We start from the raw sequence: 13,159 nt of genomic DNA, 5'->3' as shown, positions 1-13,159 counted from the left end.
TGAACATGTCACTGCTATCTTACTTATCAGACCCCACTGTCGTGTGTGTGTGAGAGAGAGCGATACACTAGTATACTCAGGGAGCGAACATGTATGAAATAAAGCATACAGTGCATTAAGAAAGATTTAATATGTGAGAAACGTAGTATGCTTTACACGACATCGTCCATGAAGGGCTGTAGATACTGATACTGTAGATCAAGACGCCAAAGAGATAAGCAAAGTTTAGGTTTTCCTGAATCTAAAAAAAATACTGTGGTCTCTAACATTGGTAAGTGCTTATTTCTTCAAAATAGCCACCACCACAATAAACTGTGTCGCAAGAAAATGATATTCCATCAGTCGCGCAGTAGGATGGGCACGACCAATAAGCAGAAGAAATCACATCCAGCATGCCTTGCAGCCACGGAATTTGCATAATTTAAACAAGACGTGGTTGAGGGGGTTGCATTATGCAAATAAGGTATTGATTAAATTATATTCTATACACAAATGTCATCATAAAAAGGAAATTCGGAGGAAATGTTTAGCGTTTATTAATTGCCTTTGAACATGCTACAGTTTTTACAGTAATTAAAACCTGTTATGAATAAAACAACAAGTCTATTCGCATTATGTTAGATTACTTCAAATATTGTAAAAACGATGGACTGCACTACCTATTTGATGTGAAGTGGAATCTTTATCACTTTCCAAACTCAGACCTCGTGAAAATTGTCACTTGTTCAACAAACAAGTCACAATTGTTCAGATTAGCAAATACGAATCAGTTTAGTGGATACTTCTTTGCACAGGCAGATTTCCAAGGCAGAAATTATAATTGTTTCCATTTTAGAAGATCTATCCAAGATTCACTTCAGAGTGAAGAACAGCAATCTAATCCTGGTCACAGGGAGCCACTGAACCTGTTAGATAATTGTTTTAGTTCACTGCTTAAAGAATCAATTGAATACTTAAGTGGCCTACTTACATTACTATGTGGGTGTGTTTCTCTAATAAATACATGGCTCTCCAAGAGCAGGGCTGTAAACCACAGTATTGGAGTATGAACATCAAACTAGGCTGTAGCGTACCCAACACCTGGGTTGCATTCATTAGTCGGATTCCGTTGCAAAATGTTTTGTCCGTTGCAAAACGTTTTGCGATGGGAACCGTTTGCCGTTTACTCTAGGAACCAAACGGAAGCAAACAGAGCAAACGGAACGAAATGGGGACCTGACTTTGTCCAATAGAAACCTGCGTTTTCGCTGCAAAACATTTTTTTGGTTTGGAGTAAACGGTTTCTGTTGCAAAAGGTTTGCAACAGACAAAACATCTTGCAACAGAATCCGACTAATGAATACATCCCTGCTTTTTAGGGGTTGGGTAGGTTGTTGTTAGTGATGACTGGGGTTATGTGGAAGTCATTATGGATCACTTTTAGAATCCCAGGGAGGAAGGAAGCTTTCTGCGCACACTAGTGCCAAGGGCAGGGACAGGAAGTCATCCAAACAATGGAGTTGCACTTGCTGATGTTAGGCTCTGTGCTGTCTGTCTCGCTGTCTGAGGGGAGGAAAGTCCCACATCACCTCTTTAAAACACCACTCCCATTTCCTCACAATGCCACCCCCTCCATCCTCCTTTCAAAACTATAAACCATTGTTTTTGGCAAAACAGAGCATGCCTATTTTTTTGGAGGTTCTGTCAAGTAAACAGGCTGTGGCAATTCTTACATTTACATTTTAGTCATTTAGCAGATGCTCTTTTCCAAAGTGATTTACAGGAGCAATTAGGGTTAAGTGCATTGCTCAAGGGCACATCAAAATATTTGTATCCTAATCCGCTCAGGGATTTAAACCAGCAACCTTTCGGTTACTGGCCCAACACATTCATAATTTATAAATACTGTGTGTGTTCTTTTAACCCATAAAAATCACACCCCCCCCTAAAAATTGCCCACTTCAGACCTTTATGGGCGGCAGGTAGCCTAGCTGTTAGAGCGTTGGTCCAGCAACAGAAAGGTTGCTGGTTTGAATACCCGAACCGACAAGCTGAAAGAAGTCGGTCTACGTGCCCTTGAGCGTGGCACGTAAACCTAGGGGCGCCGTACTACTATGGCTGACCCTGTAAAACAACACATTACACTGCACCTATCCGGTGTACGTGACAATCAAACATATTTGTTTCCTTTTTTTTTATGCAGAAGTCTACTTTTAACAATTGCCACAAAAAATTGCATGAGGAACAATGCAGATGCAAAGTTTGGTAACAGAACGACAGTAAATGCTCCCTCAGTTTTTTGTGACCACGTTAAATATCTACTCCGAATGAACATTCAAAGATGACTGAAGAAAGAATGGGGTGTCAGCTATGATACGACACCTTGAGTTTGAAAAAATCTCTTTTGGTTATCGAACTACAGTAAGTGAAGTGGATGGTAAAAGAATGACATCATGGGTCCTTGATCTGTACTATACAGAAATGCATAATTATGAATGTCATTATCTTCACGGTGATGTATCCTGAATAGGTACACAAAGGTAGAAATATGTAATATCCACCGTTGCATGTTTGGGTATTATTAAAAAAACTGGCTATTATTCTAATGAGCTCTGCCACCAAACAAGACCACATTTGGTTGGTCCAGACCGGACCAAATCTGTACCAATCATAGACATCTATATTTCACAAGTTTAAACATCACAGTACAGCACCGTAGACCACAGTACAGTACAGCACAGAACAGTAGAATTCAGTACAGTACAGTAGAGCATAGTACAGTACAGTAGAGTACAGTCAAGTAAAGTAGAGCAGAGTATAGTTCAGTACAGTAGCATACAGAAGCAATTAAAGCAATTAAAACCTGTTATGAATAAAACAGCAAGTCTATTAGCATGATGTTAGATTAGTACAGAAGAGTATAGTACAGTAAAGTAAAGTAAAGTAAAGTAGAGTATAGTTCAGTACAGTACAATACAGCACAGTCAAGTACAGTAGTAGAGTATATTACATTATATCAAATCAAATCAAATTTATTTATATAGCCCTTCTTACATCAGCTGATATCACAAAGTGCTGTACAGAAACCCAGCCTAAAACCCCAAACAGCAAGCAATGCAGGTGTAGAAGCACGGTGGCTAGGAAAAACTCCCTAGAAAGGCCAAAACCTAGGAAGAAACCTAGAGAGGAACCAGGCTATGAGGGGTGGCCAGTCCTCTTCTGGCTGTGCCGGGTGGAGATTATAACAGCACATGGCCTAGATGTTCAAATGTTCATAAATGACCAGCATTGTCAAATAATAATAATCATAGTAGTTGTCGAGGGTGCAACAAGTCAGTAACACAAGAGTAAGTGTCAGTTGGCTTTTTCATAGCCGATCTTTAAGAGTATCTCTACCGCTCCTGCTGTCTCTAGAGAGTTGAAAACAGCAGGTCTGGGACAGGTAGCACGTCCGGTGAATAGGTCAGGGTTCCAGCAGGTCTGGGACAACAAGTCTGGGACAGGTAGCACGTCCGGTGAACAGGTCAGGGTTCCATAGCTGCAGGCAGAACAGTTGGAACTGGAGCAGCAGCACGGCCAGGTGAACTGGGGACAGCAAGGAGTCATCAAGTCAGGTAGTCCTGAGGCATGGTCCTAGGGCTCAGGTCCTCCGAGAGAGAGAAAGAAAGAAAGAAAAAGAGAGAATTAGAGAGAGCATATTTAAATTCACACAGTTGCCGATCTTACTTTGCTACCTGACTACCTCACAGTTTTTACTTTTTCATTACCGTATATTTTTAGTTTTTCCCTCACTCAACTTTTTTCATTCAACTTTTTCACCCCGGAGGTTTTATCTGGACATGGTTCGTCAGGACTTCAAACAGCCGAAGCTAAGTAACATTAACATGATGCCTTCTAATTGCAGTCGTTGTACTTATAATATACAGGAGAACGATCGCCTTACGGCAAGGATAGCTGTGCTGCAAGCCCAGCTTCAGACGCAATCGTTAGGCAAGGGTAATTTCAGTGTAGGAAAGGATGAAACAGCGTCTGTGCCACCAGTAAGTACAGATAGTAACATTAGTATAAACCCCCTCGCACGGTCCCCGCAGCCGGACAACTTTCTCATGGCTTCTGGAGGGAAATGCTGTAGGAATGTTCAACCGGTGTCGCTTATTCAGCCGACAGAAACTTTCAACCGGTTCTCCCCATTAAGCGAGTCGGAGTCGGAGGCCGAATCTTCTCTGGTCTCTACTCATCCCGTTGTGGGGTCTGAGACGCCGAAGGCTCCCACCATTAGCTCTGACAAATTGAAAACCCTAGTCATTGGCGACTCCATACACTGTTTACCAGGGGGCAGGGCTACCGACGTTAAGGCTAATCTAAAGACGGTGCTGGCTAAAGCTAAAACTGGCGAGTGTAGAGAGTATAGAGATATTGTTATCCACGTCGGCACCAACGATGTTAGGATGAAACAGTCAGAGGTCACCAAGCGCAACATAGCTTCAGCGTGTAAATCAGCTAGAAAGATGTGTCGGCATCGATTAATTGTCTCTGGCCCCCTCCCAGTTAGGGGGAGTGATGAGCTCTACAGCAGAGTCTCACAACTCAATCGCTGGTTGAAAACTGTGTTCTGCCCCTCCCAAAAGAGAATTTGTAGATAATTGGCCCTCTTTCTGGGACTCGCCCACAAACAGGACCAAGCCTGGCCTGTTGAGGAGTGACGGACTCCATCCTAGCTGGAGGGGTGCTCTCATCTTATCTACGAACATAGACAGGGCTCTAACTCCTCTAGCTCCACAATGAAATAGGGTGCAGGCCAGGCAGCAGGCTGTTAGCCAGCCTGCTAGTTTAGTGGAGTCTGCCACTAGCACAGTCAGCGTAGTCAGCTCAGCTTTCCCCATTGAGACCGTGTCTGTGCCTCGATCTAGGTTGGGCAAAATTAAAGATGGCGGTGTTCGCTTTAGCAATCTCACTAGTATAAAGACCTCCTCCATTCCTGCCATTATTGAAAGAGATTGTGATACCTCACATCTCAAAATTGGGTTACTTAATGTTAGATCCCTCACTTCCAAGGCAGTTATAGTCAATGAACTAATCACTGATCATAATCTTGATGTGATTGGCCTGACTGAAACATGGCTTAAGCCTGATGAATTTACTGTGTTAAATGAGGCCTCACCCCCTGGTTACACTAGTGACCATACCCCCCGTGCATCCGGCAAAGGCGGAGGTGTTGCTAACATTTACGATAGCAAATTTCAATTTACAAAAAAAAAACAATGACGTTTTCGTCTTTTGAGCTTCTAGTCATGAAATCTATGCAGCCTACTCACTCACTTTTTATAGCTACTGTTTACAGGCCTCCTGGGCCATATGCAGTGTTCCTCGCTGAGTTCCCTGAATTCCTATCGGATCTTGTAGTCATAGCAGATAATATTCTAATTTTTGGTGACTTTAACATTCACATGGAAAAGTCCACAGACCCACTCCAAAAGGCTTTCGGAGCCATCATCGACTCAGTGGGTTTTGTCCAACATGTCTCTGGACCTACTCACTGCCACAGTCATACTCTGGACCTAGTTTTGTCCCATGGAATAAATGTTGTGGATCTTAATGTTTTTCCTCATAATCCTGGATTATCGGACCACCATTTTATTGCGTTTGCAATTGCAACAAATAATCTGCTCAGACCCCAACCAAGGAGCATTAAAAGTTGTGCTATAAATTCTCAGACAACCCAAAGATTCCTTGATGCCCTTCCAGACTCCCTCTGCCTACCCAAGGATGTCAGAGGACAAAAATCAGTTAACCACCTAACCGAGGAACTCAATTTAACCTTGCGCAATACCCTAGATGCAGTTGCACCCCTAAAAACTAAAAACATCTGTCATAAGAAACTAGCTCCCTGGTATACAGAAAATACACGAGCTCTGAAGCAAGCTTCCAGAAAATTGGAACGGAAATGGCGCCACACCAAACTGGAAGTCTTCCGACTAGCTTGGAAAGACAGTACCGTGCAGTATCAAAGAGCCTTCACTGCTGCTCGATCATCCTATTTTTCCAACTTAATTGAGGAAAATAAGAACAATCCCAAATTTATTTTTGATACTGTCGCAAAGCTAACTAAAAAGCAGCATTCGCAAATGGAGGATGGCTTTCACTTCAGCAGTAATACATTTATGAACTTCTTTGAGGAAAAGATCATGAGCATTAGAAAGCAAATTACGGACTCCTCTTTAAATCTGCGTATTCCTCCAAAGCTCCATTGTCCTGAGTCTGCACAACTCTGCCAGGACCTAGGATCAAGGGAGATACTAAAGTGTTTTAGTACTATATCTCTTGACACAATGATGAAAATAATCATGGCCTCTAAACCCTCAAGCTGCATACTGGACCCTATTCCAACTAAACTACTGAAAGAGCTGCTTCCTGTGCTTGGCCCTCCTATGTTGAACATAATAAATGGCTCTCTATCCACCGGATGTGTACCAAGCTCACTAAAAGTGGCAGTAATAAAGCCTCTCTTGAAAAAGCCGAATCTTGACCCAGAAATTATAAAAAACTATCGGCCTATATCGAATCTTCCATTGCTCTCAAAAAAAATTGAAAAAGCTGTTGCGCAGCAACTCACTGCCTTCCTGAAGACAAACAATGTATACAAAACGCTTCAATCTGGTTTTAGACCCCATCATAGCACTGAGACTGCACTTGTGAAGGTGGTAAATGACCTTTTAATGACGTCAGACCGAGGCTCTGCATCTGTCCTCGTGCTCCTAGATCTTAGTGCCGCTTTTGATACCATCGATCACCACATTCTTTTGGAGAGATTGGAAACCCAAATTGGTCTACATGGACAAGTTCTGGCCTGGTTTAGATCTTATCTGTCGGAAAGATATCAGTTTGTCTCTGTGAATGGTTTGTCCTCTGACAAATCAATTGTAAATTTCGGTGTTCCTCAAGGTTCCGTTTTAGGACCACTATTGTTTTCACTATATATTTTACCTCTTGGGGATGTCATTCGAAAACATAATGTTAAATTTCACTGCTATGCGGCCAACACACAGCTGTACATTTCAATGAAACATGGTGAAGCCCCAAAATTGCCCTCGCTAGAAGCCTGTGTTTCAGACATAAAGAAGTGGATGGCTGCAAACTTTCTACTTTTAAACTCGGACAAAACAGAGATGCTTGTTCTAGGTCCCAAGAAACAAAGAGATCTTCTGTTGAATCTGACAATTAATCTGGATGGTTGTACAGTCGTCTCAAATAAAACTGTGAAGGACCTCGGCGTTACTCTGGACCCTGATCTCTCTTTTGAAGAACATATCAAGACTGTTTCAAGGACAGCTTTTTTCCATCTACGTAACATTGCAAAAATCAGAAACTTTCTGTCCAAAAATGATGCAGATAAATGAATCCATGCTTTTGTTACTTCTAGGCTGGACTACTGCAATGCTCTACTTTCCGGCTACCCGGATAAAGCACTAAACAAACTTCAGTTAGTGCTAAATACGGCTGCTAGAATCCTGACTAGAACCAAAAAATGTGATCATATTACTCCAGTGCTAGCCTCCCTACACTGGCTTCCTGTTAAGGCAAGGGCTGATTTCAAGGTTTTACTGCGAACCTACAACGCATTACATGGGCTTGCTCCTACCTATCTTTCCGATTTGGTCCTGCCGTACATACCTACACGTACGCTACGGTCACAAGACGCAGGCCTCCTAATTGTCCCTAGAATTTCTAAGCAAACGGCTGGAGGTAGGGCTTTCTCCTATAGAGCTCCATTTTTATGGAATGGTCTGCCTACCCATGTGAGAGACGCAGACTCAGTCTCAACCTTTAAGTCTTTACTGAAGACTTATCTCTTCAGTAGGTCCTATGATTAAGTATAGTCTGGCCCAGGAGTGTGAAGGTGAACGGAAAGGCTGGAGCAACGAACCGCCCTTGCTGTCTCTGCCTTGCCGGTTCCCCTCTCTCCACTGGGATTCTCTGCCTCTAACCCTATTACAGGGGCTGAGTCACTGGCTTACTGGTGTTCTTCCATGCCGTCCATGGGAGGGGTGTGTCACTTGAGTGGGTTGAGTCACTGATGTGGTCTTCCTGTCTGGGTTGGCGCCCCCCCCTTGGGTTGTGCCGTGGCGGAGATCTTTGTGGGCTATACTCGGCCTTGTCTTAGGACGGTAAGTTGGTGGTTGGAGACATCCCTCTAGTGGTGTGGGGGCTGTGCTTTGGCAAAGTGGGTGGGGTTATATCCTGCCTGTTTGGCCCTGTCCGGGGGTATCATCGGATGGGGCCACAGTGTCTTCTGATCCCTCCTGTCTCAGCCTCCAGTATTTATGCTGCAGTAGTTTATGTGTCGGGGGGCTAGGGTCAGTCTGTTACATCTGGAGTATTTCTCTTGTCTTATCCGGTGTCCTGTGTGAATTTAAATATGCTCTCTCTAATTCTCTCTTTCTCTCTTTCTTTCTTTCTCTCGGAGGACCTGAGCCCTAGGACCATGCCTCAGGACTACCTGGCATGATGACTCCTTGCTGTCCCCAGTCCACCTGGCCGTGCTGCTGCTCCAGTTTCAACTGTTCTGCCTCCGGCTATGGAACCCTGACCTGTTCACCGGACGTGCTTGTTGCACCCTCGACAACTACTATGATTATTATTATTTGACCATGCTGGTCATTTATGAACATTTTAACATCTTGACCATGTTCTGTTATAATATCCACCCGGCACATCCAGAAGAGGACTGGCCACCCCTCATAGCCTGGTTCCTCTCTAGGTTTCTTCCTAGGTTTTGGCCTTTCTAGGGAGTTTTTCCTAGGGAGTTTTTCCTAGCCACCGTGCTTCTTTCACATGCATTGCTTGCTGTTTGGGGTTTTAGGCTGGGTTTCTGTACTGCACTTTGAGATATCAGCTGATGTACGAAGGGCTATATAAATACATTTGATTTGATTTGATTTAACACCGGAAAAGACAAGAGAAATACTCCAGATGTGACAGACTGACCCTAGCCCCCCGACACATAAACTACTGCAGCATAAATACTGGGGCTGAGACAGGAGGGGTCAGGAGACACTGTGGCCCCATCCGATGAAACCCCCGGAGAGGGCCAAACAGGTAGGATATAACCCCACCCACTTTGCCAAAGCACAGCCTCCACACCACTGGAGGGATATCTCCAACCACCAACATACCATCCCGGGACAAGGCCGAGTATAGCCCACAAAGATCTCCGCCACGGCACAGCCCAAGGGGGGGCGCCAACCCAGACAGGAAGACCACGTCAGTGACTCAACCCACTCAAGTGACGCACCCCTCCCAGGGACGGCATGGAAGAACACCAGTAAGCCAGTGACTCAGCCCCCGTAATAGGGGTAGAGGCAGAGAATCCCAGTGGAAAGAGGGGAAACCGGCCAGGCAGAGACAGCAAGGGCGGTTCGTTGCTCCAGCCTTTCCGTTCACCTTCACACCCCTGGGCCAGACTACACTTAATCATAGGACCTACTGAAGAGATATGTCTTCAGTAAAGACTTGAGACTGAGTCTGCGTCTCTCACATGGGTAGGCAGACTATTCCATAAAAATGGAGCTCTATAGGAGAAAGCCCTGCCTCCAGCTGTTTGCTTAGAAATTCTAGGAACAATTAGGAGGCCCGCGTCTTGTGACCGTAGCGTACGTGTAGGTATGTACGGCAGGACCAAATCGGAAAGATAGGTAGGAGCAAGCCCATGTAATGCTTTGTAGGTTAGCAGTAAAACCTTGAAATCAGCCCTTGCCTTAACAGGAAGCCAGTGTAGGGAGGCTAGCACTGGAGTAATATGATCACATTTTTTGGTTCTAGTCAGGACTCTAGCAGCCGTATTTAGCACTAACTGAAGTTTATTTAGTGCTTTATCCGGGTAGCCGGAAAGTAGAGCATTGCAGTAGTCCAACCTAGAAGTAACAAAGGCATGGATAAATTTTTCTGCGTCATTTTTGGACAGAAAGTTTCTGATTTTTGCAATGTTACGTAGATGGAAAAAAGCTGTCCTTGAAACAGTCTTGATATGTTCTTCAAAAGAGAGATCAGGGTCCAGAGTAACGCCGAGGTCCTTCACAGTTTTATTTGAGACGACTGTACAACCATCCAGATTAATTGTCAGATTCAACAGAAGATCTCTGATTATACTGTACTCTACTCATGTGTCATCTACTGTACTGTACTCTACTCCATCGTACTGAACTATATTCTACTCTAATTTCTTTACTATAATTTACTGTGCTCTACTGTACTGTGCTCTACTGTACTGTACTGTGGTCAATTGCAGCTGTGGTTTCTGACTACTATGATTTCCCATTGTGGACAATTCAATTGCAGTCAAATCAAATCAAATCACATTTTATTTGTCACATCCGCCGAATACAACAGGTGTAGACCTTACCGTGAAAGGAGTCTTATGGCTTGGGGGTAGAAGCTGTTAAGAAGTCTTTTGGACCTAGACTTGGCGCTCCAGTACCGCTTGCCGTGCGGTAGCAGAGAGAACAGTCTATGACTAGGGTGGCTAGAGTCTTTGGCAATTTTTAGGGCTTTCCTCTGACACCGCCTGGTATAGAGGTCCTGGATGGCAGGAAGCTCGGCCTAGTGATGTACTGGGCCGTATTCACTACCCTCTGTAGTGCCTTGCGGTCGGAGGCAGAGCAGTTGCCTTACCAGGCGGTGATGCAACCAGTTAGGACGATATCGATGGTGCAGGTGTAAAACTTTTTGAGGATCTGAAGACCCATGCCAAATCTTTTTAGTCTCCTGAGAGGTAATAGGCATTACCGTGCCTTCTTCACGACTGTCTTGGTGTATTTGTACCATGATAGTTTGTTGGTGATGTGGACACCAAGGAACTTGAAGTTCTCAACCTGCTCTACTACAGCCCCATCGATGAGAATGGGGGCGTGCTCGCCCCTTCTTTCTCTGTAGTCCACGATCATCTCCTTTGTCTTGATCACGTTCAGGGAGAGGTTGTTGTCCTGGCACCACACTTCCGGGTCTCTGACCTCCTCCCTATAGGCTGTCTCATTGTTGTCAGTGATCAGGCCTACCACCGCTGTGTCATCGGCAAACATAATGATGGTGTTGGAGTCATGCTTGGCCACGCAGTCGTAAGTGAACAGGGAATACAGGAGGGGACTAAGTACACACCCCTGAGGGGCCCCAGTGTTAAGGATCAGCGTGGCAGACGTGTTGTTGCCTACCTTTACAACCTGGGGGCGGCCCATCAGGAAGTCCAGGATCCAGTTGCAGAGAGAGGTGTTTAGTCCCAGGGTCCTTAGCTTATTGATGAGACTTGAGGGCACTACGGTGTTGATTGCTGAGCTGTAGCCAATGAAAAACATTCTCACATAGGTGTTCCTTTTGTCCAGGTGGGAAAGGGCAGTGTTGAGTGCAAAAGAGATTGTGTCATCTGTGGATCTGTTGGGGCAGTATGCAAATTGGAGTGGGTCTAGGGTTTCTGGGATGATGATGTTGATGTGAGCCATGACCAGCCTTTCAAAGCACTTCATGGCTACAGACGTGAGTGCTATGGGTTGGTAGTCATGTCGTGTAGCCATAGACACTGTTATTCTGTACTAGACACTGTTATTATGTTATGTATCCTGGCTAAAAGCAGATTTCTGAATAACTGGAGCCATGAAATAGTTTGTAATGGAACTGTGCAACATTGTATGGTAACATCGTGTACTGTACACTATGTGACATGTGCCCTCTCTCCCACTCTCACTCTCTTTTTCCCACTCTCTTATCCTTTTCATGTGCATATCAAAATCCCACTATTTTACCATGCCTGCTTTTTTATACCAGCTTTTTTATATATCTGAAAGGGTTAGGGGGTAAAAAAACAAGAAAAAAAAGCCACCTAAAGACCTAGCCACAATTCCTGCATTTTCACAGACCCTGTAAGCAAAATACAGGAGTCGGGTCTGTGTGAATGGTTCTCTGCTTTTTTGCAGGTAAAACCATTGACACTTATATTGTTTAACACCCCCCTAATTTGAAATGCAAACAGACCCCATGGTTTTACAACACCCCCCCCCCCCAACTCCCACCCCTCCCAATTAGCCAGTTTCTACTCACTGATGGGTGTAAAAGGGCAAAACCTGCAAGAAAGTGGTAAATAAGGTGCTGTTTTAAATAAACATTGCCATTATTATTATTATTTTTTACAGGTAATATACCACATCTTCTGTCTGCAATGTGTATCTCTGTCTGATTCCATCTGGTTGTAAAGATCCTGCTAGATGGTCTAGAAGATAACCCTCAACACAAGCCCACCTTCTCACATGGATTCCATAGACCTGCACAGCTTCGATGCATCAAAGGTGGGAAAGGTGCAGTAATGGGAAATCAACCAAGGTCCACTTCTAAGACAGCCTAGGTAGAATGGCTGTTCCAGAGCAGCAGTGCTCGAACAGAAGCACACTCACATTAGAGGAGAGAGCACTCAACGCTGCAGAGCAGAGAGGGATGGACAGTGAGTGGAACAAGTCTGTGTTGTGATGTGATAACTCAACTCTCACTCTGCTGCTCTCAACCTTCAGCACATCAGCACCACTTCAGTCAGGTGCAGTCTACGACATGTACACCTGAATGACAACATACTCAAGGTATAGCAAACAAACATGATCCACGCTCACATGCACGAGCACATCAACAATGCATGGGGGGCTATAGATAAGGGAGTAACAGTTACTTGGCTAGGTTCAGAATGCAGATGCCTGTTGGGTTCTGAGGAACCCCTGAGAAACACGAGTCGTTCCGGTAACAGGGGCATGTCTACCCAATCGATCTCCTCTGCTGAGAAACTGCAGTGTGGTGGGCATGGAGGAGGGGGGGTGTACAGAGGGCAATCCTGCAGGGAGAGATTATCTGATGTTGCATCGCCATCTGATGGTCATAGAGGAAAAATGCAATCCAGCACCACTTAGGCCTGTGTCAATGCCAATGCACAGCATCAACAGCACCATTTTATAAACAGAAAGTAATGTATCAATCCAGAGCATATTAAAGTGAATTGTGAATCTGTCAATCCATGCAGAGTTAAATAAAATTGAAGTCACTTTGCACCATATGTGGGCTCCCAAGTGGTGCAGTGGTCTAAGGCACTGCATCTCAGTGCTAGAGCCGTCACTACTGACACCCTGGTTCGAATCCAGGCTGTATCACAACTGAC

General features: G+C 44.6%; 1 long non-coding RNA gene across 1 annotated transcript in view; it reads right to left on the bottom strand.

Moving 5' to 3' along the window:
• Positions 1–520: 520 nt before the first annotated feature.
• Positions 521–13,159, bottom strand: part of LOC123727293 (uncharacterized) — a 32,987-nt gene continuing 20,348 nt past the window's right edge. Inside the window, exon 2 of the long non-coding RNA XR_014380660.1 lies at positions 521–3,626. This is a non-coding gene — a long non-coding RNA (uncharacterized LOC123727293). The remainder of the gene's footprint in view (positions 3,627–13,159) is intronic.

Source organism: Salmo salar, chromosome 15, assembly GCF_965601325.2.
Source record: "Salmo salar chromosome 15, fSalSal1, whole genome shotgun sequence".
NCBI lineage: Eukaryota > Metazoa > Chordata > Actinopteri > Salmoniformes > Salmonidae > Salmo > Salmo salar.
Note: the sequence above shows the minus strand (reverse complement) of the source record. Positions and strands in the feature narration are given on the sequence as shown.